Source organism: Miniopterus natalensis, chromosome 9 (assembly GCF_054644295.1).
Source record: "Miniopterus natalensis isolate mMinNat1 chromosome 9, mMinNat1.hap1, whole genome shotgun sequence".
In the NCBI taxonomy this organism is placed as follows: domain Eukaryota; kingdom Metazoa; phylum Chordata; class Mammalia; order Chiroptera; family Miniopteridae; genus Miniopterus; species Miniopterus natalensis.
The window spans coordinates 66,297,551-66,323,601 of NC_142089.1; the positions used below are offsets into that span (position 1 = coordinate 66,297,551).

General features: G+C 42.0%; 1 protein-coding gene across 1 annotated transcript in view; it reads left to right on the top strand.

Annotated features, from left to right (window-relative positions):
• ATXN1 (ataxin 1) overlaps positions 1–26,051 on the top strand; it is a 365,190-nt gene that overhangs the window by 82,596 nt on the left and 256,543 nt on the right. Inside the window, exon 3 of the mRNA XM_016205295.2 lies at positions 10,675–10,800. The gene's annotated coding sequence lies outside the window, so the exon portion shown is untranslated. The remainder of the gene's footprint in view (positions 1–10,674; positions 10,801–26,051) is intronic.

The window sequence follows — 26,051 nt, forward strand, 5'->3', positions numbered from 1 at the left end:
CATATCAGATACTTTTTACTCCAGACAAGCACCAGGCAGAATTTCTTTCCAAAGTACATATTCATTAAATGTGGTGGTGATGTGACTAACAGTTAGACAATTAGGTTATCAGCTTACAATTTTTCAGATATTGTTCCTCACCTATTTAGAAATTTAAAACTTTGCAGTGACTTTAATGAAACCAAATTTAAGAATAGTTATTTACTAAGCTTTTTCTCGTGTCCTCTCAAAACCTAGCTACAGTAAATCCACTTGAATGAAATGGTTTGATATCTAGATGACATGTTCCACATGTAACGTCCAAATGAAATACAACATTGAGTTGTTGGTATGTGGTTGTGGTGAGCAGAAGCAGTTATTATACATTACTTGGTAAAATTCATATTCATATCTTGTCAGTTTACAGTGAGCCAGAGATTAAAAATAACATTTGTTTCTGTTTTAGGAACTGCTTTAAAAAATATCCGAAATCATTTTATTTTCTTTAGCTTGACTTCGAGTAGTGTTTTTAACATGTGGCCTTTAAAGCATTAATGAAATGCATCAATGCAACTTGGCAATGCATAACAGGACATGCTTCTAGGATTATTTTTAATGACTAAAAGTCAGATTGAGGTTTTGTTTTTTTTTAAAAAAAAAACTGACCCAAAATACAGATGAGCCAAGTAAACTCAGAAATCTGTGAACAAAATGTTGGTTCTTGGCCCTTTGTGCACCCTCCTCATGAATTTTCTCCAGCTTTCTGCTTTCTTGCCCAATCACAACAGGCAAGGCTAGTGGGACCTCAAAGTGTAAATTACTGATGTGCTTCCCATTCCTCTTTCCTCTCCAGCGAGGGGTGGGAGAGGATACTGTAGTTGTCCGCGGTTTTCAGTTGGGTAATACGGTCATCAGATCTGTGTCTTCTGGAGGCAGCTTTGGTGGCAGTGGAGAATTGACTGGAGGACCATGAGAGCAGCTGGGTGAGAAGAGAGGCAGTAATGCTGGAGGGTGGGAAGGGAGGGATTTAAGTAGAGTAGCCGGGAAGTAGGACTCCTAGGATTTGGAACCAGCTGACTTGCAGAGCAAGGGGAAAGCGGAGGTATTGATGCCGATGTTTCCAGTTTGGGCAACTCAGTGATGTCAGGGTACCGGCAGTAGGCCTAGTGGTGGACCCATAAAAGCAATGGGACCCCAGAGTCTCTTATCACCCAACATGGCTCCACCGCTTTTCTTGATCCCTTAGCTTACCCTTTCTCAGTCAGGGGTGTTAACTCGTGGCACCTTCAGCTTCACTTGGGTGGCCTGGGATGTCAGGTACTCAGAAGTGAGAACACGTGGGTGTGGGCAACACTGATGTGAAAGTGGATGGGGGCAAAAGGGAAGTGCTTGTCTAGAGTTGTCCTAGTGTATAATATGAGAGGCAGTTTTTAAAATGTTGCTCACTTCAGATTTTAAGAGCAATGGGAGGCTTGGGGTTCACCAAATGAGAGCATCAGCCTTTTCCTCAGTCTTGACAGTGATTCAGAGAGCTTCCTTTTGTGTTGCAGCACACGGAGGGGCCTACCAAGATAGAAAAAGAGAACAGTGCTTCATAAACTATAATTACTTAAATGTTGCCATAAGTAAATATTTTAAATATACTAAAATGGCAACCTCAGGAAATATGACTAAGAAGTCAATATGTGACACACCCTTTTCCCCACCTTTGTGGTTGAAAATTTCCACCAAGAATGATATATGCAAAGAAGGCTAAGATCAGGCTGTTGAGTTTCAGGGGAAGGCCAAATTTGTACTGTTCTGCAAATCCAATGATGGAGCTTACACGTGGGAATCCAACACTTAACTTAGAGTCTGTCACGGTAATTAGATATGAGCTGTTACAGTGGCTTTCCTTTCTTAACTTCTGTATAGAAGTTTGGTGTGATTAAAAAAACAGGCTTGCTCCTGACCATATCTCTTGCCAGTGCACAGCCTTCAATTTATTTGGTTTGTCTGAGGGAAAGGAGAGTTTTCTGGGAGACTGAAATGCCTCACGAGTTTGACAAAGTATAGAAGGGTTACTGTTATTACAACTTGATATTAGGTTATACCATTTTACACAAAGTATGTAGCATAATTTTCAAAGACTAGTTATGATGCAATGAGCTGGATTATCCTGTATCCTGTAGTCTGTCGTCCACAGGTTTTTAAATAGCCATTAAAAAGCTCTGTGCCAGTTTAGCTGGCATGGCTCAGGGGTTGAGCATCGACCTATGATCCAGGAGATTGTGGTTTGATTCCTGGTCAGGGTACATGCTCGATTTCTGGTCAGGTTGTGGGCTCGATCCCCAGTTGGGGGCATGCAGGAGGCAGCCAATCAATGACTCTCTCATCATTGATGTTTCTATCTCTCTCCCCCTCTCCCTTCCTCTCTCTGAAATCAATAAAGACATATTAAAAAAAAAACAAAAAAAAACACCTCTGTGCCAGTTTGTGGCAATCATGTTGAAAACAGATGTACCACAACACTTCAATGGCACATGAACCCGCAGGTAATGTCATTAAACATGGCTGAGCGTGATGAGTGGTTTTCTGGGTGTACCCTAGACCCATCTTTTTTTTTTTTTTTTTTGGATAGGAGTTTTTCTAAAATCAGTTCACATTAGGATAGACTTCATTCTTTCTACTCGAAGAATGTCACATGAACTGGCCTGGAGCTTCCTTCCCAGTGAACACCATTGATTGCTGCATAGACTACTATTCTCTTTAGAAATATCTACAACTTCTGGTTGAATTACACTGCTAATTTTGTTTAATCTAGGACTGAAGGGAAAGATGTGTAAAAATCAAATCAACATAAAAATACATGCCTGTGTCCTTTAGTCTCCACCTAGTTGTAGAAAAATAGGAACAAGCATGATATTTTATACTCAGGACTGTGGGAAGTGCTTGAGAGGTTCTCCAGATCTTGAGATTCCTGCCATGGACTAACAGCTGTGAAAGCTGAGACAGAAATGAAGCATGTTGCCCACAGCTGGGGAGCGCTCAAGTGAGCCCACATTGATGGGAGTCCCTCCCAGAGGTTCTCTGGGGACAGGGAGAGCTGGAGTGATTCAAGAATGACAGATGTCTTGGGCTGGGTGTTGAGAAATGATTATGACACATCTAGAAAGGTATTCAACTTATTTTGAATGATTCACAGTTAGCAGAAAGGAAGCCATTAAGATGGGAGAAATAATGGGCAAGGGGACAGAGGTGGAGTGTGAACAACCTGACCTGAGGGAGTTCAGGGTTTAGAAAGCGCTTGAAAGGCTAATTAATGCGACCTCCTTGCCTTGCTGCAGTGCCTCACAGATGACAGGCCGTCTCAGTGCCCTTGTTGCATAAATGTGCTTTCAGAGAAAAGAAAGAGGGCATATAGGCTGAGGGTACCTTGGGTTTTGTTTCCAGAACATGGTTACCAGTGCTCCTACCTCGTCGCCTTTTAAGGATCAAAAGATTGGGCTTCACAGCACCCAGCATATGTAGCTTTAGAGAGAGACTTCTTTTTGTGTTGCTTTGGGGGGTGGGTCTTCCTGCATATACATTTATTAGGGTGGGCTCTCAACCAGCTCACTAAACAGCTCCTCACTTTGAAATACAGTCGTTACCCCTTATCCAGGTTTTATTTCTGTGGTTTCAGTTACTTGGGGTCAGTCGTGGTTGGGAAATATTAAATCGAAAATTCCAGAAATAAACAATTTATAAATTTTAAATTGCACGCAATCCTGAGGAGGGTGGTGAAATCTCTCATTGTCTTTTCCTGCCCTGCCCTGGATGTGAATCACCCCTTTGTCCAACGTCTCCACCATCTGTAATCCCCCCTTTAGTCACTTACTAGCCCCTTCAGTTATCAGCTCAACTGTCGATGTATCCCAGTGCTTGTGTTCAAGGAACCCTTATTTTACTCCACAATGGCCTCTAAGCACAGAGTAGGGAAACTGGCAATTCAGATATACCAAAGAGAAGCCATAAAGTGCTTCCTTTCGGTGAAAAGGTAAAAGTTCTTTACTTATTAAGGAAAGAAAAACATGCTGAGGTTGCTAAGATCTATGAGAAGAAGGAATCTTCTATCCGTGAAATTGTGAAGAAGGAAAAATATATTCCTGCTAGTTTTGCTGTCGCACCTCAAACTGCAAAACTTAACGGCATAGTGCGTGATAAATGCTCAGTTAAGATGGAAAAGGCTTTAAACTTGTGGGTGGAAGACTTCAGCAAGGGATTTCCTAAATGAGTGACACCAAGCCACTTACTGCAGGTGAGGGATGACTACGCAGATTCAGGAGTAGGTTTGGCATTTGGTCGTCTCACATCATCACAGGAAGGGTGAGTAGAGTACGATAGGGTGTTTTGTGAGAAAGAGACCATAGTCATATAACTTTTCCCCCCATTGGTTCTAGAGAAAGTGGAAGGGGAGGAGAGAGAGGGGGGGGGAGAGAGAGAGAGAGAGAGAAAGAGAAAGAGAGAGAAAGAAACATCAGTGTGAGAGAGGAACATCGGTCAGTTGCTTCCCGTATGCGCCTGGACCGGGGATTGAACCCGAAACCTGGGTATGAGCCCTGACCCGGGATTAAACCCAAAACCTTTCAGTGTTCAGGACGACACTTGAATCAACTGAGCCACACTGGCCAGGGCCATGTAACTCTTATTGCAGTATAGTGTTATAATTGTTCTATTTTATTGTTGGTTATTGTTAACCTACTACTGTGCCTAATTTATAAACTAAATTTTCATAGGTATGTATGTATAGGAAAATACATGATATATATAGGGCTTGGTACTATCTGTGGTTTCAGGCATCCATTAGGGGTCTTGGAATGTATCCCCTGTGGATAATAAAGGGGGGACTACTGAAAATATCAGAGGAAGAATCAGGATCAGTGAAGATCAAAACAGTTAGTTGGAAATAAGGCAACATAGGGAGTTAAGAGAGAATCTTTGGTGTCAGACAAATAGGAATTGGAGTTCTGCATCTGTCAGTTATTTAACCACTTGAGTGTTATTTAGCTTCATTCACTTTGATTTCTTCAGTTATTAAAAACAGGAAAATGAAAGTGTCCACCACCTGGGATGGTTGTAAGGCTAAAGGAGGTAACGTAATTTGAGGGATTAACACTCAAATATTAGCTCTTATTCTTCTTCTTCTTATTGCATGTGTACATTAATACCCAAAGTTAACCAGTGGTGTTTAGTAGTTTTTAGTTCTTAACTAATTAGTGGTTTATAACTATGTAGTTTCTTCATTAACTAATTTCATGAAACAGGGTTTTAAATCTCTGTCAGGGCACTTACAAAGTTCATTGTCTTCAGTTAAATCCTTACTAGATTATTAAAGCCTAGGTTGGAAGGAAGTATGTGCTAAAGAACTTTAAAATATATACCTTTTACGGACCCTTACCTGGTAGAACCCAGGTAAACAAATGTTTTCTTCACAGCTAACCCTGTCCTACTGTCCCCTCATGGTTTATGTCATGACCACAACCAGCCTGGGTAAACAGCCCTTGTGGGGTTGAACCCAAAGGTCATTAGAAAGCTAGTCATCTTGCATAAGCCAAGGGCAAGAAGGCAATTCAGTTCTGTGCTTTTACTTGTGAGAGGGATTGTAGAACTTAGAGGGCCTGCTTAGTCAGCAGTTCTCACCCTGAGAACCCCCAAGACTTTTGGGGCAGGTGAGAGGTGGTCTGCAAGGTCAAAACTATTGTTACAATAGTGCTAAAATGTTACTTACCTATTTTATGCTCATTTTCTCATAAGTATATAGTGGAGTTTCTCAGAGGCTAAGTGATGTGTGATGATGTATAATGAAATATGTCTTCATTTGGAAGATCTGCATAACCCAGTGAATTAGAATTATTTTCTAGGTGACCAGGCCTGGTGTGACAGAATCATGCATGGTAAAATATCTGTCCAAAGTGCAAGATAAACCAATGAATTTTAATATAAAATATTACAAAGAATTCATTGATATGTTTCAGATTCCAAATTGCCTTAGCCTTTAAGAAACTACCCCCTTGTCAAGTTTCAGTGTAACATGAAAGAACTTCCACAATTAGCTCAAAATGAAGCCCCATTTTCTCCCTGTACTTCAACAGTATTCACAGCAAATTGAATTTAGAGACACATGTGAAAATTTAACTGTTTTCTATTAAGTCAGGCATGAAAGACATTTTGTTTCGAAAAATGTAGTCGTTTTTCCATAAAGATATGCCATTTTGCCCGACTGGGCGTGGCTCAGGGGTTGACCATCAACCAAGGATCCAGGAGATTGTGGTTCGGTTCCTGGTCGGGGCACATGCCCGGGTTGTGGGCTCGATCCCCAGTCAGGGGCGTGCAGGAGGCAGCTGATCAATGACTCTCTCATCATTGATGTTTCTATCTCTGTCTCCCTCTCCCTTCCTCTCTCTGAAATCAATAAAGATATATATAAAAAAAGATATGCCATTTTATGTAACATGTAGTATGAATTGTTATTTATACTACACGAATTAGTATATATTTTTAAATTCTCGGTTTTAATTTCTAATACAATAAATACTGTTAAATATAGTCTACCTAATTAAAAGCTCTTTGGGGTTCTCAATACATTTTAGGAGGGTAAAGAGGACTTGGGATGAAAAAGTTTGAGATACTGGTCAACACGTCTACTGGTTGCTTATTTCTTTGGAAAAGTGTTCTGTGGTCAAATATAGTTTGGGCCAAAATGCATGCTGTCCTCCCTCTTAGAGATTTGCAATACATGTTAATACATCAATGGCCCTCAAAAGTGTTTCCCAAATTTATTTCAGCCTTTCTAGCTCTCCTTTTATCTTTGGCAAAACATAATGTTCCACAATGGATCATAGCATCCCGTGAAACACACTGGCTTAATATATGACATATGCTACTCTCTCCCTATTTTTCAAAAACAAAAAGCAAGGTTCAGCACGTATTTTTGTTCAAATCCATGCGTTATTTAGAGGCTGGTTCATAGAAGTTCACCAGCTAACCTAAACTCTCTTTTTAAAAACAAAACCATTCATATTTCATCACATTATACTATTTTGCTTATAGTCTTCAAAGCTGTTTCTACTTATGTTTCCAAACTCATGTTCTAAAAACTCTGTTTTGGACATTTCTGTGTGTTAATGAGTAGCATCTGCTCCTGTGTCATAAAACAAAGTGATCCCGTCCCACACTGATTGCCCAAATTGCAGGTTAAGTCCTGGCAGCCTAGTGGTGGAGCTCTTACTACTGTTTGGTATTTTTAAATGGCAAAAAATACCTTTAGCAATGCATCATATGCCTTTATAAAACACAGGCGCTTTTTGTGGCAGAAAGATTTACAAATGTCAGTAGATTTTGTTGTACTTTTCTGTGATTTTTTTTTTCTTTCCAGTCCTTTGGTTTCCATTGGTTACGGGCACAGCCCTAACAATTAAAGCAAAAGTGTCCCAGGGAATGGATGAAGAACGTGCTGCGTGATGGGCATTCCCCTCCTGCTAGATAGGGTGACTAAACGACCAGCGACAGTTCCTTTCTGGCAACAGTGCCATTCTAAATTTGTCTCGAGATTAAAGTGCGCAGATCATTTCTTTCGCTTTCTGTGCTTTTATGTTTCTGTCAGGCAAAGAATGGGAAAGTCTTAATTTGTTATAACAATTAAAAGAACAATAGTCATTATATTTTATATGGTTCAAAAGCTCTTGTTATGTTTTGGTCTTCCCAGGTCCTCCTTAAAAACTTAATGCAGTTTGAATCCTTAGTGACTTTCTATTGCAACTTTGCTGCTGCTGCCTGTAACTGTTCAGAAAATCATCACAGAAATGCTTATAAAAATTTCCCTTATCATTTAAAAAAATCAAGCTGAAATCATTGTGGCTATCGTCTTCAATAGCTAAAACCGCTGAGTAAATTTAGGGAGAACTCTTTACATGTGATAAAGGACATTCAGAATATAGGAATACATATTAGAACATTTGCAAACTGCGCTGGAGGTTCTCTCAAAGTTAAATCACTGAGATTACCCAGCCTGAAATTGAAGAGCCAGACTGAGCTTACTCTTCAAACAGCAAGAGGTCACCTTTCCATCTTTTCTGACAGTTGAGTATAGATTGTGGTGTATTCCGGATATCAAAGATAGAAGAATTGTAGAGCCCTGTGGCAGGTTAAGGAGTTTGGAGAAGGTGCACATGGGCCCTTGTTCATATAAACTACATGATGAGAGCACTTTCTGCAGTGAAACCTTGTTTATATATTGACTTTCAGGGCTCAGGCACATCTGTGAATGCTCTAGGCCCCCTGGTGTTCTTTTCTCCTTTCTGGACTTTTGGTCTCATCTCTATTTATAACTTCACCTGGCAAATGGGAGTGGGAAGGCAAAGGAGAGTCAACTCAAGCCAGTTTGTTTTGTTGGTGATTAGCAGCCCTGCTGAAAAGTCTGCTGAAGACGGGAAGTATATTGAAACTCTTACTCAAAATGTTGTGTATAGAATTTTCAGTGGTTTTCTTTTGATAAAAACGGTCTCATTCTGTAGGACTATGTGTAATTGAGGGTCAGCTATGCATCACCAAATGAATCACTTCCAACTCCTTCACCTCTACAGGGATAAGTATGAAAAATCTTGTCACTTAGATGGGTCCTTACTTTTTTTTTCCTTTCTCCTCTACAAATAGTATAAGCCTCTGGGCATCTGATTTTGGCAGCCAGTGAAGGGCCCTGAGCTAATAATGGAGCCATTCTGCCTCTCCCAGATAGATTTTGCTCCACTTGGTGACAAGAATATAATCCAAATATGAATTTCTTTCTTTAGGGCAAAAGCAAAACAGAAGAGCAGAGAGTTTTCAATATCATGGGAAACATACTGTGCTTCTGGTAAACTTTTTGAACCAACACCACATTCCATTCTGTTCAGCAACATTATGTCCAGTGAGAGTCAATGGGCATGAGTGATTAAACCCAGAGTCTAGTCAAGGCACAGATTAACTTACTGTGTGACTTTAAGGGGTCCGTCCACCTCTCTGGGCCAGCAGCTTTATTTGCAGAAGAATTTTGAACTAGATGACAAAGACCCTCCCTATTCTAGAATGGCAAGATATAGAACTGCTAATATATAAGAGAAATGCAGCGATTAATTTTTAGTAAAACGAGGTTGATACCAGCCAGTAACTCGTAGTGGGCTTGCTTAAGCCTTCCTCCTCTCCCCAAATTCTGTTTTTACCCAAACGGTAAACTAGAGACAGTTTTGAACTTCCTGGCTTATGTTGATTCGTATCAATACATTACTGTTACACATATGAGTGGGAGCTGAGTTACATTTCATGAAAAGTGCTCAGAAAACGAATAAAATCGTTACAACCCCACTTTCGGTGAGGTTTGATAGCATCAAGAAAAGAAAAAAGACTGCCATTTTCAGGCTGCTGCCCTTCCAGCGAGACTGAAAATATAATGGTCTTAATCTGGACGCGCTTGTTTAAACATTAACCAAGAGCAGCTTTCGCCTCTAAATTTTTAAGTGCCCCTGTGAACTTAACCGCAGATACATACAACTCCCCGCAAGTTCTTTTGGACCATGTTGGGCAGTTTGTAAGGTGGCAGCTACTGAAGCCTTTCAAGGAATCGGTTGTTCACACAGAAGCCTAGAGACGTTCGAGTAGACCTGCTCTTACAGCTGGGTTATTTGATGGTGAGGTCTTTGGTGGTTGCCTCAGGACCTTTGGAGATGCGCAGAGCTTAGAGTTACAAGTAGGAAGCAGTCACTTAGTTAGAGAACTGGGTGACAGCCTTCCGATGGGCTTTCAAAGTAGATGAAGAAGGGCTCATAAAAGGCTAAAAAAAGAGGCAGACATTTTCTTGAAGACGGTTCCCAGGCGTTCAAATGGCCATTGTCAAAAAACAAACAGTGGGGTGGAACTGACTGAGCGTCAGAAGCCAGAATGACACCCTGTGACAAGCGAGCGCTTTAAGCTCACAAGGCAGAGGAGAGCTTTCCAGGGCGACCTTGTCACACACGGTTCCAGCGCGTAGGCTTCGCCAGCTGCTCTGAGTGGGGTAGAGAGGCATGCATATTTTAACCATTCATTTCATATTCGGTGTGTTAAGTAAATGTTGCTTTCCAACTTGGGTGGAGAAGGTCTTTATGAAGATTTATCAAGAGTCAGAACGAAAACCCATCAATTACTGGTTTGTAGGGCAAAATGGAAAATTTCTTCTCTCATACTTTATTTGTTTTGTTCAACCCCAATAGTGTTTTATTTATAAATATTCACAATAGTTCAGTCGGTCCAAGTTGAATGGGCAGAATCAGATGGGTTTTAATTTGAGACAAAACTTTCTCCATTTTCTACCCTAGATAAATTTTATTTCACTATCTTTAATTATTTAAACATAATGGATCCTTCTTTATGTACTTATTTTAGTTAGTAAATTGGAAAATTTGCAGGCACATTCCCACTAGTGCATATTTTAATTTTAAAGATGCAGTACCTACCCAAGGGTGCTTTGTTCCCCCCATCCAGTATTTTAGGGTACCATATGTAGATTAGTTGTGCGATAGCTTCATTTTGGTAATTAATATGCTTGTTTGAGGTTATAAAATATACATCTGACAACAGCCAGGGGTTTCCCCCTGAATATCAACTAACTGCTTCAAGTGGCATTTTCGTTCTGACTTGGTGTTTTGTTTTGTCTTATTGCAGCATATTGGAGCAAAATGAAAGAATTTATTTTGAAGCCTCCAAACTAGTGCTGCTACAGACCATGAGCAAGAGAGAAAGCGTGGACTTCAGCCTACACAACTGGTCTTGAAACACAAGTGGTTTGGGGTGAGTCGTCCGAAGGACTTGGCATTCATTAGCCTTCGATTTCATCAGTCATCACTTATTTGGCATCCCAGGACATCTTATTCAAGTGCATGGCTATTTCTCTACAACCCAAGCAACAGATGTTTGAGAAAACGTTGTTCTAGTGATGGATGTTTGTTTCTCCCATGTGCAGAATAATAGGATCTGAGTAGAATGCATTTGTCATTAGAAAAAGACCAAAACGAGAGGGAGGAAGAAAAAAACATGAACAACTAAACACACACACAACAAACAAACTGCATTTCTAGATACTTCATTTTAGCTGAGAGCATAAGGTATTCATCATATAAGAGATCATAGATTCAATTTGATGGCAAGTTTGTGATTCTGTAGTGAAGTATTGGGATGGGCAAAGGGAGAGACATGGGGAGTTTCAACAAATGTTTATTGAGCACCTTTTAACTCAACACGGGGCCCTGAATGACAGTCTTGGTTTGGGGTAAAATTTAAACACTCCGAACTATAAATAAACAATGCCAAACTACACACCAAAATATCGTGGACTTCCAAGAAAGCTTTGTCAGCCTAGTTCATTGTATTTTTTGGAAACAGAGTCCTCAGATGGAAGCCCAGTTCTGCCCACTTATTTTGGTGACCTCGGACAACTTCCTCATCCTCTTGGAATGAGTCACCTCTAAAAACACGAGGACACACCTCCATCATCACCACAGTCTCATGCAAATTAAAAAGTCAAAAGTCCACTCTAGTGAAATTAATTAAATAATTATACATTTTGATTTTTGCTCACCAGAACTTACTGTGTGCCCCTAGCAGGTCATCATTTGCAGAAGGGCTTATTAGGTCATCCAGTGTGGAGGAAAGGGTCAGGCCCCTAGGGTCCCTTCTGCCTGTTGGCACCCATCTTGTGAACCAGCCACTTGGTCAAGCAGGCCTTGCACTGTCTACGGTTAATAATTTATTCCTTGTAGTACAGTGTTATATGAATGTAATATTCGAATAATGGGATAGGCTTGTTTCGAATTACTGTCCCTTCTTTTCTGTCAGGGATCTAACTTTTTCCTTCTGTGTTCTCCTCGCCGTGTTATGGGTTACCTGCTAGTTCTTGAACCCTGTAGAGCCCCAAACCTTGCTTCACATTGATCAGGACTTATTTTCCTTTCTTACTAAACATTCCTTTTCTGAAGCAGAGCTGCGGGTGACACTTTAAATGATGCTCAGATGTCACTTGTTAGCAGCTGGCTGTATGCCTCAGAGTGGTGCGTTATTTGGGTTTCATAACAGCATTTTTTTTTCCTCTTCAAATGTTAAATTATGAAGTGCAGGAAACCACATGAATGCTACAGAATGAAAATGCAAACAGTGTTATCTGGAAATGCCAGTTTTATGATCCTCCTGGTGACACTATCCTTCCTGCCATCAGCATAGGAAGCCTCTCTACTTGTTCAACAGCAGCCTTCTGTCCCGTGTCTTCATCATCATTTAGGCTGAATGGTGTAGCCACCTTGGCACCCTGAATCGGAAGGTTTGGCTAAGATGACTGCATGGGGCTGTCCCCTCCTATCCAAGTTCTGCCTGACCTCTAAGCCCAGCTCTCGTTCGCAAAGCCTTCCCCGAATGCTCACGACTCCACTGCCCACCTACCGCTCTTTATGAACTCATATAACATGTGGAGCGGCATCATAAAAGAATATATGGCTGTGCATTACTTTTGGGCGGTTGCCATCTCTCCGTCTAGTTGCAGACTGCTCGAGGGCAGGAGTCAGAGTGTTCCTCCAAAGTGCTCTGGCTCCAGGACCGCCTCACCTGAATCACCTGGACTATGCATTAAAGTTGCAGATGCAGACTTGATGAGTCAGAATGGCTGGGGATATTGAGCCCAAGAAACTCACCGAAGACATCTCTCTTGCACACTGAGCTTTGCTAACAGCTGTCTGAGTCTGCTTCACCCTCCTCTTTGCCGCCTCACCCGCAGCCTAGGGCCTAGGTCTCACCACATCGGAGGTGCCCAGGAAATATTTGCGTGCTGATCTGAGCAGCAGCAAACCATGATGGTTGCATTCACTCTTCAGTTGCCTCGCCTTTCAGGATGTGGAGTCAGCATAGTCTCTGAATCCTTAAAAAACCCCATGTTGTCTAAACATGTCGTGTTCCCCGGGTCCAAGTCTCTTTCTCTTCACCCACTGACTCTGACTGTCCTTAGTAATGGCTCAGCTCCTGCCTAAGGCCGATCCAGCAGGAACCGCAGGGACAGGGAGCTGGTCTGGAGGGAGAGGACAGGAGAGAGACCTGAGGATGGGAGCAGTGCTGTGGTAACCTGGAAGCTCCATCCTTGGCTCCCAAAGCCACACCTGCTGCCCTTGACAGTTTATTTTCAGTGATATTTCTTTCAGCTGTTAGGGCTCGCAGGTGGTCAGTTTTGGTGGCCGGAGAGCGGTCCCATTGCTGAAAGGGATAACTTTAAGCTGCAGTGGGGACACATCAAAGCGCCCACAGTGGCAGCAGCAGATTCAGGATTCAAATCTGCTGTTAGCAGACTGCAGGGGTGACACTTGGCCCCCTCCTCCCCTCCCCCACTTGCTCCAGCAAGGGCAAGCCTGGCCCGGGATGATGCAAAAGTGATTTGCAGGGTGTTGTTGCTCCCGAATGCCCTTGCTGGTGGCTGCAGCCCTGGTAGTAGACATGCCAGGTAGTTCAAGTGAGGAACCAAACAGAAGAACTCACAGAAGCCCAGCCAGCCTATAAAGGAACAAGTGGGGTAATCTGGAAATGTATTAGCTATTAAAGTAACCACGACCAAATGCATTCAACGTTTTTTTTGCAACTTTTCTTTGACTCTTGCGTCTTCACAGTTTTCCTTAGAGAGGCTGTGCCGATCCTGAATTGAGTTTGGGTTGAAAGGCGCCCTTGTGCGCAGTGACAGGAAAGCACCTTCTGGGTCTGCATTGAATTTTGACCATGAGAGGTAGCAGAAAGTAGTAACCACGTGGATCAGGAATGGGCTCATGTTCTCAGCTAAGGGAGAGGAAAAAAGCAAGGTTCCCAAAGCGGTGTTAAGGGCGAAAGAGGATTTTTAATATGTGCTTCATGGAGACTTAACTAGACTTTTCCTCTGCACCCCTTCCTCCAGCCGGGTGGGGGGCGAGGGCCTCTTTGTTATGCAGGAGGCGGGTGCCCAGGCTCTCAGCTATGGAAGAGAGATGTACAGCTGTTGGTATAAGTGTCTTTGAGTCTTTGTTAAAGGCTTTCAGGTAGAGGAGTATTGAGAGACACATTTAAAGAAATTATAAAGCACGTGATTGTAGCAAAATACCAGATGCTGGCATTGCTGTTTTGGAGGTTGTTAGCCATGCATGGAATATTTCCTTAGAAGTAGCCATCCGTGCTTGGCAAAGGGAAAAATTCATTCTAAAAGAGCATTTGTCTGGTTAGAAATTAAGTCACCTCTACTGTTTACCACGAGGCACCCTTGAGAACTATAGGGTTTCCTAACGGTCACCTAAATCCTGGGCACTGCTTTTGGGAGGCGGACGTGACTAAGAAAAGAACCAGTCCTGTACCCTCCCTGAAGACCATCATTAGAAAGCTCTTTAAGTGCTTTCTAGCTTAGAGGAGTCAGATACCGATCACGTACCTAAGCCTGTGTTTGTAAGGCAGCACCCAGCGCGTCTTCTGTGAAATGTGCTATAAGGCGCTCTTCTCGCTGATGCTATCACAGCTAATAATTGCACCAGTCCTTCAGAGGAGCCCTGTGGTTTGGTATAACTGTGAGTAAAACCACACCGGGTCAGGAAATGCAGTGCACAGGCTTATAACAGACATCATCAAAACAGATGTTGATTTCCTTGGAAGGTACCTTTCCTCGGTGACAATTTGAGAGCTTTGAAGGGAGGTGTTTGATGTGCATCAAAATAAATTCGAATTGAACTGGCACATGGGCACACGGATGGAGCGAACACTGAAAGAAAGTCACCAGCGTTTGTTCCTGAACACACGCTCCCTGAAGGCACCATCACACCATGGCATCTTTATCAACTGCTCCAGCGATGAGCGCTGCTCTTTCTCTTCTGAGTTAGGATCGTTGGCTTCCAACTTCCTCCCACATGGCTTCAGTTGGATGTCATATAGGTGCCTTCGACTTGAGGCTAAACCGACACTGTCACTACCCTGTCCCCCTTTCCGGTTCCTTGTTTAGAGAGACAGGCCCAGCGTGTCACTGATGCCGGACACCATCCTCTCTTCCTGTGCAGTTCATCCCTTGGCCACATGCTGTGGTTTTACCTGTTAAATGTGGACCCTACTCACTGTTCTTCCCCCCTCTGTCCTTGCACTTGTTCTGTTTTGGGGCCATGAGCATCACTTGCCTGGACTGCTGCAGCCGCTTCCAAAAGAAGCCACTTGCTTTAAGTCTTTCCTTTCCTGTGTTCCATTCATCCTGCCACACTGAGAATTACTTTTCTGAAGAAAGGGTGTGGCTGAGTTATTCCCATTCCTGAAAAACCCTGGTCGCCTGTGGAAGGATGGAAGCGTTTCTAATATGATGTTAAGTATAAAACTCAAATCCTTCAAAATTGTATATGTACATGGAGTACAGAGTAGCAGTGAGAAGGTATGCCTGTCAACAGACTAAAGCAAAAATGAAGATGTTTGTAGTATTAGAGCGATTTGTACTTATTTAAAAAAATAACACTCCTTTGTTATTTTTCATAGTAATGAATGAATATGACGAAGTGAAAGGAAAAATTGAAAGGATTTTGTTAGATTTCCCTTCCCTACGAGGTAAAATATGGTCTTCATTGCATGACATCCAAGACCCTGAGGAATTCTTTATCAACGTACCGCTTAAATCTCGTCTCCCATCCCTCCCGCCTCTCCACACAGCACATCTTCCCTTTCTAAACATACTGTGCATTTTAATCACCATGCCTGTCTTCACGTCGATTCCTCTGCATGAAATTCTCTTTCTTTGGAGGGTGACTTCCTCATTCATTGAGGCCTAGTGGAAATGTCCCTTCTCCCTGTGTTAGCACTGTGTACTGATATTTTTTGTTCATGCAGATTTTTTTGTGAAAGGTCCATGAGGGTAGAGATTGGTTTATTTGAAACCTTGTACTACTAATATTAAGTCTTTTTCTGCACATAATACAGCTTAATAAATATTTATGGATGATAAGAAGAAAAGAAAGAACTCACTTAGAAATATACAAGTAATTCTTCCAAAAATATTTAAATTTTTTTTCAGATAAACTCAGCGCTAATTACTGTGTTGTAAAAATTACAAAAAGTCGATGTTTTTTCCATTAAGCAGTTTTTACAAAAATAGTTGGATTCAGTGTCTGGTCATTTCAACTAAACCTCAAGAGTGATTATGTAGTATTTGGAAATTCTGTCAGGTAGAATTGCTTCAGCTTCGCCGTAGCCACACTTGTGAAGTTACTAGAAATTGCTTTTAAAACTGTTTTAAGTCATGAAAAATCCTATCAGCCAAATCAGAAATCCAAAGAGATGACGCATCCAGTGCTGGCAACGTGATATGAATATGTGGTATTTTTTTCTTAAGGAAACATGAAAAGCCAAGATTGGATAACATTAAAGGATTGATGTAATTCTTTCAATTATGAAAGGCTATTCTACTCTAGGAATATACTTGTTACTATTTTTTTTTTCATTTCTAAGAATTCAATTTAGTTAAAATAGCAAAGGAGAAAAAATATCTTGGCTTAAATAAGATGAAAAGTCATCTCCAAAATTAATTTGGCATCCTCAAGAGTTCCTTTTCAAAGGGAGGAGTAGGATGTTTTTAATATCACATGAAAAGAATGCCACTAAAAAAAAAATCATTTGCACTTGTGAGGTAGGAATTCAGAATGGGATTTTATGGTGATCAGTGTGTAGGCAAGCTATACATCTTTTTAGACAATATTTTGACACTAAGTAAATATAGTTTAATACTATATATTATCTTATGTACTTTACATATAATATATATTTTTACCATTAATGTCTTTTAGAATCGGTAAGTTGGAATAGAGAATTTCAATTTGAGAGTTGCCAATTTCTTTCCCTGATATTCTTACCCAACTTTCAGTTTTCTTGCCTATAAAATCGGGATAAAAGTTGAACCATTGTTAGGTTAACGAATTTACAAATTGGCCAGTCAACAGTATGTATTGATTGATTACCGTCTTGAAAACATTACATATCACATCACTTTTCAGCATTTCATATAAGTGATTTTTATCTGTTTCTCACAGTGAAGAACATTCGCCGAATTTCTTATTTTTTCTGCCCTCAGCATCGCATTCATTTAAAAGCCTGACTGTTGGGCTGTTTAGAATATCGGACAAGAAATCTACCATGAGTCGGGTGAATGAATGCAGACTCCCAGTTCACCTTCAGTTATTTTCTGCTGCACCTTCTATGGGGCTGCAAACTTTTCCACGTACTGATGAAGTCCATTTACCAGGAGGTACCTACGGCTCTCAAATCACCCTTTTGTGAGAGCCAGTACTCAAAAGCATCCTAACTACCTAATGACAAAAACCCAAGGAGGCAATAGACAACTACAGTTTTCATTACAGCTTCAGGTGCTTGTCGATGCAGCAGGTGCTTATCTCCAACTGCCCTTTGCAGACCGTGTGTATGGGTCCGTGCAGTGAGACTGTGGCTGCAGCTTAGCGAAGGTTGTCTAGCGTGGCTTAGCACAAGCAGAAGTGTCTGTGAGCACAGGAACCTCAATTAGGGAGGCTGCAAAGGAGAAGACAACTCTTCGTGAGCATTTAAGGATCTAAATTCAAAACAGAATACCTTTGTGGATTTCAGAGTTTTAAAATCTAGCCTGGAGAAGACTGATTACAATCATGGTAGATTTTTTTTTTTAGTAGTACATAATAAATTGCTATGTAATGCTTTGGGAAAACAATATAGTGCTGTGTTTAAGAGCATAGGTTCTTTTAAAAAACTTTATCTTTGTTGTTGAAAGTATTACAGATGTCTCCTTGTTTTCCCCCATTGACTCCTTCCCCCCATACTCCCCCCTCCCCCCAGGCCTTCACCACACTATTGTCTGTGTCCATTAGGTTCTTGAGGCAAACTTCCTGGGCTTCAGTACAAATCTGCCACTTAATAAATAGTATTTGACACTTAATAGTTGTGCGATGTTGAGCAAGTTACTTAACCTCTTTGGGTCTCAGTTTATCCACCCATGAAATGGGAAAAATAAAATAGCGTCTATCAGAGTTGTAAAAACTAAAACAGTTAATGCATTTAAAGCGTTTTTAAAAATGTTAGCTGTTATTATCATGTCACTTTCAAGGCATTCACTTAGTTACTCAGTTCATAATAAAAATTCTCCAGCCTTGACTTTATTCTTAGTGGCTTCCTTCAAATGGAATTTATGATTTTATACTCAGGAAAGGTGAGACACGTGAGTGAATTCAACTAGGAAAGGTGAGAAAATGCTGTGGGAACACACAGGAGTGAGCTGTTTGGCCTAGTTAGGGAGCGGTGCGCACATGGAGGAGGTATTTTGAGCTAGATCTTGAACTGTGGTTAGGATCTCAACCAGCAGAGTTGGGAACAAGGCGCCTCAGACAAGAGGGCGAGTGAACATAAGTGAGGAGAAGGGAGAGGGCTGTGTGTGTTTGAGGAGTGCTGTGGACCGGTTTGGGACCATCGTAAGTTTTGTGAGGTGGGATAATGGGAGATTGGGAGAAAAGATAGGTCAATTTACTAATAATATGATAACAATAATTAATATGGCCCTGGCTAGATAGCTCAGTTGGTTAGAGCATTGTCCCAATCCACCAACGTTGTGGGTTCGATCTCTGGTCAGAGCACATATAAGAATCATCCAATGAGTATATAATTAAGTGGAACAAAAAAATCTCTCCTTCCCTTCTCTCTTTAAAATCAATTAAAAATTTAAAAAATTATTACTATAAACTGTTAACTGAGTAGCTACCTTACACCAGATTCTGTGATTGGTGCTGGTTTAATATATAAATTAACTCTGATCACAACTCCCAGTAACAGTTATCCCCATTTTTACAGATGAAAACAAGTGAATTAATCCCATACTAAGAGCTGGAAGTTTCTCTTAAGTGGTGGAGAGCCACTGAAGGTTTTAGAATGGGAGAGGTCATGATCAGACTCAGCAGCGATTTACTTTTCTGCCCTGTTAGACCGAGTTCCCTGAAATTAAAGACAGTCTTCCACCTGCTGTCTTCCCCAGAGGAGCAGCACTGCACCTTCTGCTTGGCCGATACTCCATAAATACATGGAGAGTCTGTTTTAAATGCTTCCTTCAACACAACGTGGGAGACACTTTGTATACCTTTTTCTTTTTAAAGAGGAAAGTAATTAATGCACCTAATAATAGTCAAACTAATTCCTTTGTGCCTGTATATGTTTCATCTCATCCGATCCTCACAAAAAATCTTAAAGAGTATGACTTTTACATTCATAGTACATATTATTGTAATGGATGAGGTTATTGGTGCTGAAGAAGATTATACAGTTTGTGGGAGAAAAGCCAGGATTCTCTGACCCCTAGCCTGTACTTTGCCATTGCCTGCTATGTCCTGCCGAAATATCAGACCACTCCTGATTTTCATTCTCCACTGGGGTGGTCCTTTACTCTGGTTTAAGACCACTTTGCTAGCTCTCTGTTGCTTTCAGAGAAACTAAAGCTCCACAAGGACTCATCTACTTCGTAGAAGTTGATGGGTAAGAATTATTTTCATCTGTCCTCATGACCAGCATCCTTCCAAATGACTGCTGGCAGGTGGCCACTTTTAGGAGCCCATCAAATTGGCCACTTATAAGAGCCTGGCGTCCTGTGTTAGGCGGGCTCGCAGAGTGAGCTTGCTCTTCGCAGTAAAATGGAGTTGGGGAGTGAGTACATTGCAAGAACCCTAGATATTTAAGGTAAGCACTTCGCTCCTTCCATCTGATTAAAACCAAATTTATTACACTAAAAACACTCGGCAACAGGCTGAGCAGCTTTTGCTTACAAGCGCTGACTGGAATTTGGAATGACGTTTAATGAAACGGGAAGTTCAATTCCAGTTCTCAAAGGTTATGACCAGGGAGCCTAAAAGCACATATTATGTAAATTCAACCCAAATCTGTACTTATTAACTTGACACATTTTGGAGTGGTTATCTGCTCTATGATATTTTTAGGCAGTAAGATTTTCCAAAATATCAGAGCTGCTTAATGCGTTTAAATCAGGACTCATGTATATTTGGCCCCTTGCTGGTGCCGATTTTCGGAGGCTTGGCTCCCCTGCAGCCATGCCCGCTTTGCAGGAATGGCCACATATCCTCTGTTTTCCTGGTGAGCATCCACATTGGCCTCACCCCTTCCCTCACCTGACTCCCACTCATCCACGTGGGACAGTCAGTGAGCCAACAGCACTGTTTTGGGGACCCAGCTACCGACCCAGCACCCCACTTTGAAAGTGTCCTTAACATGATTTTTAAATGTATATATATTTAACTGTGGTAAATATATGTAATGTAAGATTTACCACTTTAACCATTTTTAAGTGGGTAACTCAGTGACATTAAGTACATTCATAATACTGTGCCACCATCGCCACTGTGCTTTTCTAGAGCTTTTTCATAGTCCCAAGCTGAAATGCTGTGCCCATTAGACACTAACACCTCCTTCCCCCCTCTCCCCAGCTCCTAGTAATCTCTACTCTCTACTGGATGAGTTTGCCTTTTTTAGGTAGCACACATACCTGGACTCGTACAACATTTATCCTTTTGTGTCTGGCCCTTTTAACAGTGTTTCAGGTATACGGGTGTTTTTTTGTGTGTATTTATTTTCAATATTTTACTGTGTCAATATTATCAATAAGATATAATGTGCATTCGAATTTAAGAAACTAGGTTCTAGAAGAACATGGGTAAACAGCAGTTTTCCTCATAGTAAGTGAAGAAAAGAACACTTGTAAGACAAAACCCAGACTCCTGGCGGCTGGTTCCACATTCCTCCTGTAGCTGATTCTCCCTCACTTGGTTTTAGCCCGTTTGGCCCGAGCTCTGCAGGATGTCAGCAAGCAGGCTTGCATTTCTGTAATGCCTCCTGGAAGAGTGCAGAAATTTGTAGGGACCATCTCTTGACTGACTTGTCTTACTCTATTTGCCGTTGATTTTTAAATTACTCTTTCTGCCTCCCTGCCTGTGTCTAGCAACAGGCAGAAACGTGCCGGCTGCTGGTGGAAAGTTCGTGAATCATATAGCTCTCCACTTGCGGTGGCACCACGCAAAGCAGAAGTAGTTCCTTCTGCACGGAAGCAGAAGCACTGTAACTTTAACTGGGCTCTGGAATTGTAGTAAAGGTGAACATAATCCTATTTACCTCATTAAAGAGCTACAATTAAAATAGCGAGTTGGTGTGTCAGAGTGAAGGTGTTATTTTCAGATTTCTCTTCTAGTAATTGCTGCTGCTGGTCTAGGCTGCACTTTACTGGCACCTGGAGATGCAAGAGCCTTCGGAAAGCAAGCCCAGGAGGGTTTAATCTTGCTGAGAGTTAATGGGACAGTAATGACTTTCTGCTGTGCTAAGGCCGAGATTTGCCTCAAATCCCAGAAGCCTGTGATTCTCGAATCTTCCTTCATGGTACATCTTTTTCTTGTGGCAAAGGCTTCTTGGACTGATTCAAAGTTGAGGTGCTTAGAGGGTTTTCTCTCCCCATCATTAAGATGTACTGGAGTACATTAGATTGGATTTCCGGGGTCCCCAGAGCAGAACTTTGTGTGTTACAAGTGACCCTTTCCCCAGCTTTGACTGAACCCAAACTGAGCTCATTGATTTCAGGGGCACCGTGCTAGGCCACTCAGCACTGCCCCTCCCACCTCAACCACAGTTAATTATAACCACCGAGGGTAGTTCCACCCTGACACTGGTCTGAGATACTCTCGCAGGAACCTTTAGATGGGTTTCCACAGGTTAGGCACCGCTGTCTAGTAAATTACTGTGGACGACAGGTTTTCCTGACCAGGTAGTACAGCCACATACTGGAGTAGCTTATCTAAAACAGAACGTGGACACATTCCTCGTTAGCCATTTGAAGTCAGCAGAACCGTATGACAGCATTTACGATACATATACTCTTGGCATTGAAGAGGGCTGTATGGAAACATGTAGATCTTGGCCCTTGCAGGTGTCCCCACCCTCGAGGTGTTTGCATACATGGGAATGTGTTTTGGACCAGGTACACTTGTCTCAAAGCTGGTGACACTTCAGCTTCTAAGCCTCTCACTTGCACAGGCTCCTTCTAAGTCCTGGTGTCGAATTTTATGTTGCTAATTTTCTGAACTTTTTTTTAAAGAGCTACTCTCATACTCACTGGCCTGGATTTACCCCTTGCTAGGAATACCTATGCATGTGTTAATTAAACCTATCATTTCTTCTTCACACTAGTACATGAAATTCCCGAAAATCTGCCAGCCCCCGCGCCACGAAACAGGAAAGTGAAGGGTCTGTACAGAGCCCTTAGTGTCCTCCCCAGTTGTTTCTAAGGAAGTTTATGCCTTGGACATTTGGCAAATGATACTATGTTTAACTGAAAGTTACTATTTCATAAATTTCCCAAACTGTGACTAACAATTATGATTCATGTGTTCCTGGGAACCCCCTTCCCCTGACTGCCATTTGCCTGGAGCAGTGAAGAGTATGTCAGACTTTCTTAGGAGCCCAGTAAAACTGAACTATGTAGCTTCTTGTATTGTCCTCACCCCACCTAAAGAAAAAATAAATTTAATGGCTATTGTGAAACATTTTTTCCTAGCTTGACATGGTTATTGGAATGTAAATGATTTTCCCTGTCAAGAAGTCACGTGTTATAGCAACTGACTGGAGAAGTGGCTATTGGTTTCTAGTGTGTTATAGTAACTGATTTGAGAAATGGCTATTGGTTTCTCATGTGCTAAATTAGTTTCTTTCCTCCTTTTCCAAAGAGTTCTTTTGTGATGCCCAGCCTGTTAGGTGTCAAAGCTAATTTAGTTTAGATTATTTTTTTAAATGCACCTGGTATGGTATTCAAGCTGTGACATTTCCTGCTGCAATAGCACTGCTATGGCCTGTAAAAGGAAAGACCCCAAGAAAATATAACTTTTTTTTAAGTATATCTTTATTGATTCAGAGAGAGGAAGGGAAGTGGGATAGAGAGAGAACTGAAACATCAATGATGAGACGAGTCATCAATCGGCTGCCTCCTGCACGCCCCCGACTGGGGATGGAGCCTGCAACCCGGGCTGTGCCCTAACTAGGTATCGATCCTAGGTCGATGCTCAACCGCTGAGCCACGCCCGGCCAGGCACCCATTTTTTAAAAGAGGTATAAACTATTTATCTATAAAGTTTTAAAATAATTCATGATATTTATTAGCCATTTGACTTATTAGTAAAAAACCTTAGGGGGAGGTGTGATGTCAGAGACTATTAGGGTCAATGACGGTGTGGGCAGAAGGTCCCTCTGTACCGTGCAGAACAGTGACCACAGAGTAAAAAACAGCCCAGTGTATGCCATCCTACCTGAAACAAGGAATCCTGCCCAGTGTATGCCATCCTACCTGAAACAAGGAATCCTTTTCCAGTGGCCTGCTTGACAACAAGACTTACCTCGATGACTTAGCAAGCAGCGTCAGCGAAGGGCTGGGCCTGGCAGAACCCAGCAGGCCAGATGATGTGGAGCTGGAAACTAGGCTGCCTGGGAGGAGGAGAGTCCTCACACAATCTGGGCCTCAGTTCTCGGTATGCCCCTAATTTTGTGACCTTTGGAAAGTTACGAAGCTTCCTGGAACAGTTTCCTCCTCTGTGAGAGGAGGGCAGTAGCCTGGATAATCCTTGGAGGTTCCCTTCGCCCGGGACATTCTATATCTGAGGATGAACAGACATTAGACTTACATGGGAAATGAAAAGGGTAAGAACAGAAGTGGAACAGGTGGAAGGGAGGCAGCTATGTAGATGGTGGCCTGGAAAACCAGTTGGAAATACCCCAGTGTGAATTCAGTTGTATGTCTCTCTACATAGGCAAGTGACTTTTATTCAAGAACTGAGCACTCACTGCATGAGGTTAGGGCTGAGCTCTCGGGTAACTAACTTGCACCTGGAAAACACCTTTCAAGGAACCACACTTCCCTTGCACGGCCTGTGCTCCTTGACCTTCCCCAGCACAGAAGGCTCAGCCTTGTATTTGCACCCAGTGCTGTGCTGGCATCATTGTTTCATCACCCCACACCTTCTCACCAAGGCCTCTGGAGGTGCTCCTAGGCCCCAAATTTTCCTTCTTGTTCTGTGCTCTGTTGAGATTCATTTTTCTGCAGAATCAGATGCACTTATTTTTCTTGCTATTGTCCTACTTAAAGAATTGGACACTTTTGTATTTTTCTGTATTTGTGAACTCACACATGTATATGAGCATTTGTAATCAGCAGGGTAGGATGAGTCCTGAAATACCTGAGTCTTTGCCAGTCTGCTACTTAGTTGCTCAGTTAACACTGGCTGAACTTCTGTCACTTCTCTAAGTTTCTTTGTAAGGATAGCTCCTTCTGTCAAGAGTTTAGTAATCAAGTCGGAGAGACCGATGCAAACGGGAGCACCAGGAATACAAGAATAGTAATAATTGTAATGCGAATGAAAGTAATAGGCATTTTCTGAGTGCTAACTATGTACCAGGGCTGTGCTAATAAGCACTTTACATGCACTGATTGTGTGTGTTCACGTACATACGCATACATTAAAAACAAATGTTTAACTTTCACAACAAGTCTTTGAGAGAGGGATGATTATCACCCACCTTCAGATGGAGAAACTGAGGCCCAGAAAGGAGAGGTACATGTTAGGCATGAGTAGAAGTAACTTTTTCGCTGTAGAGAAATCCGATGTTAGTGATAATTCAGCTCTAGATCTGTTGCTGTGTGGGTGCCGGAACGAGGCAGGGCTAGTTTAGCTGGGATTAAGAGAGAAAGTGGTTCAACCTGTGTCTTGCAGGAAGAAAGTCGTGCTTGTGTGAAGTGGGGGACAAAGGGGCATTTCAGGCAGGAGATGATTGCTTGTTAGGATACAATGTAAAGAAGCTGAACTACATTTAGGTTTGTTCAGCCGGAGTGAAGACCGTGGTGGGTGATGGCAGCTGGGTGATCAGGTTCAAGTGAGTGAAGAGCTATTTCCTTGGCGGGAGTGTAGGCATTGCCGTCAACAGTAGCAGGTCGGCACCTTAGAAAATGACTCCAGAGTGTAGACGTGTTTCCAGCAGAAATGTGTTAGTCTGCAAAGCAAATAAGGTGTGAGCATTAGTGTCCTGCCCTTAGGAGATTTCTCCTGGGTTCTCTTTACCAAGTGACATGAGCTTCACACCCTGGCTTTAAGCTGTCACCGTCTTTGCTTCATTTTCCATTAATTAGCTGAGTCTTAAGTCTGTAGTCACTTGAAGCAGCTCAGAATTGACTTGCTCCAACCCCCTGGACAGCTTGGGGTGTTTGCCTAGGCCGAGGCGCCCGCCTTGCCCCGGCGGCCACGTTAGACGCTGTTGACTCAGGTGCGTCTCGGGGCGGGGAGAGGAGCCGCATCTGCGGGGGAACACGCAGTGGCAGCCCCTTAAGGCCCCCAGATGGCAGACATCAGGTAAGAGATTAAGACTTGGGCACAAACTGGGGCAACCTGGATTTGTGGGTGCTGGGGGAAAAGACATTAAATGTGTAGTAGCTCATGTTTGTTTCAAGGGGTTTTTCCTCCAAAACTGAAAAAGGGGAAAAACCCAAAAACATTGGGAGGGATTTCCCCAGGCTCGTCAATGGCTGGCTTTTTTGTCTAATTAATTAATTAACTAATTAATTAACTAATTACTTTGTTTATAACCCTCCTTGTTTGGAGAAGATTTATGGCAGTGCTTTAAATCTCTAAATCCATCAGATAAGAAAATCTTGTGAAGTAGCCCAGTTAGCAAGCTATATGTGCCTCTTTTTAAATGTTTCTTTCTAACAAGATGACTATATAATCAAGAGAGCCTAGCAATGAGTAATGTAGTTACATTTTTTATCTGTTTTTCACTTTTTAAAAAAATGTGCTTTTCCTTTAATCTTCAAATTGCTTAGCAGTTTCACATGTTCTTGTTTCTGTAGAGGTTGGCGTTTGTAAAACTCTGGTGTTGACGCCGACGTGGTAACTCTTGTTTCTTGTTTTTCTTAAAGCACCTCCTGCTTTAAGCAAAGCTTTGGAGAGCTGTGAACTCAACACGGT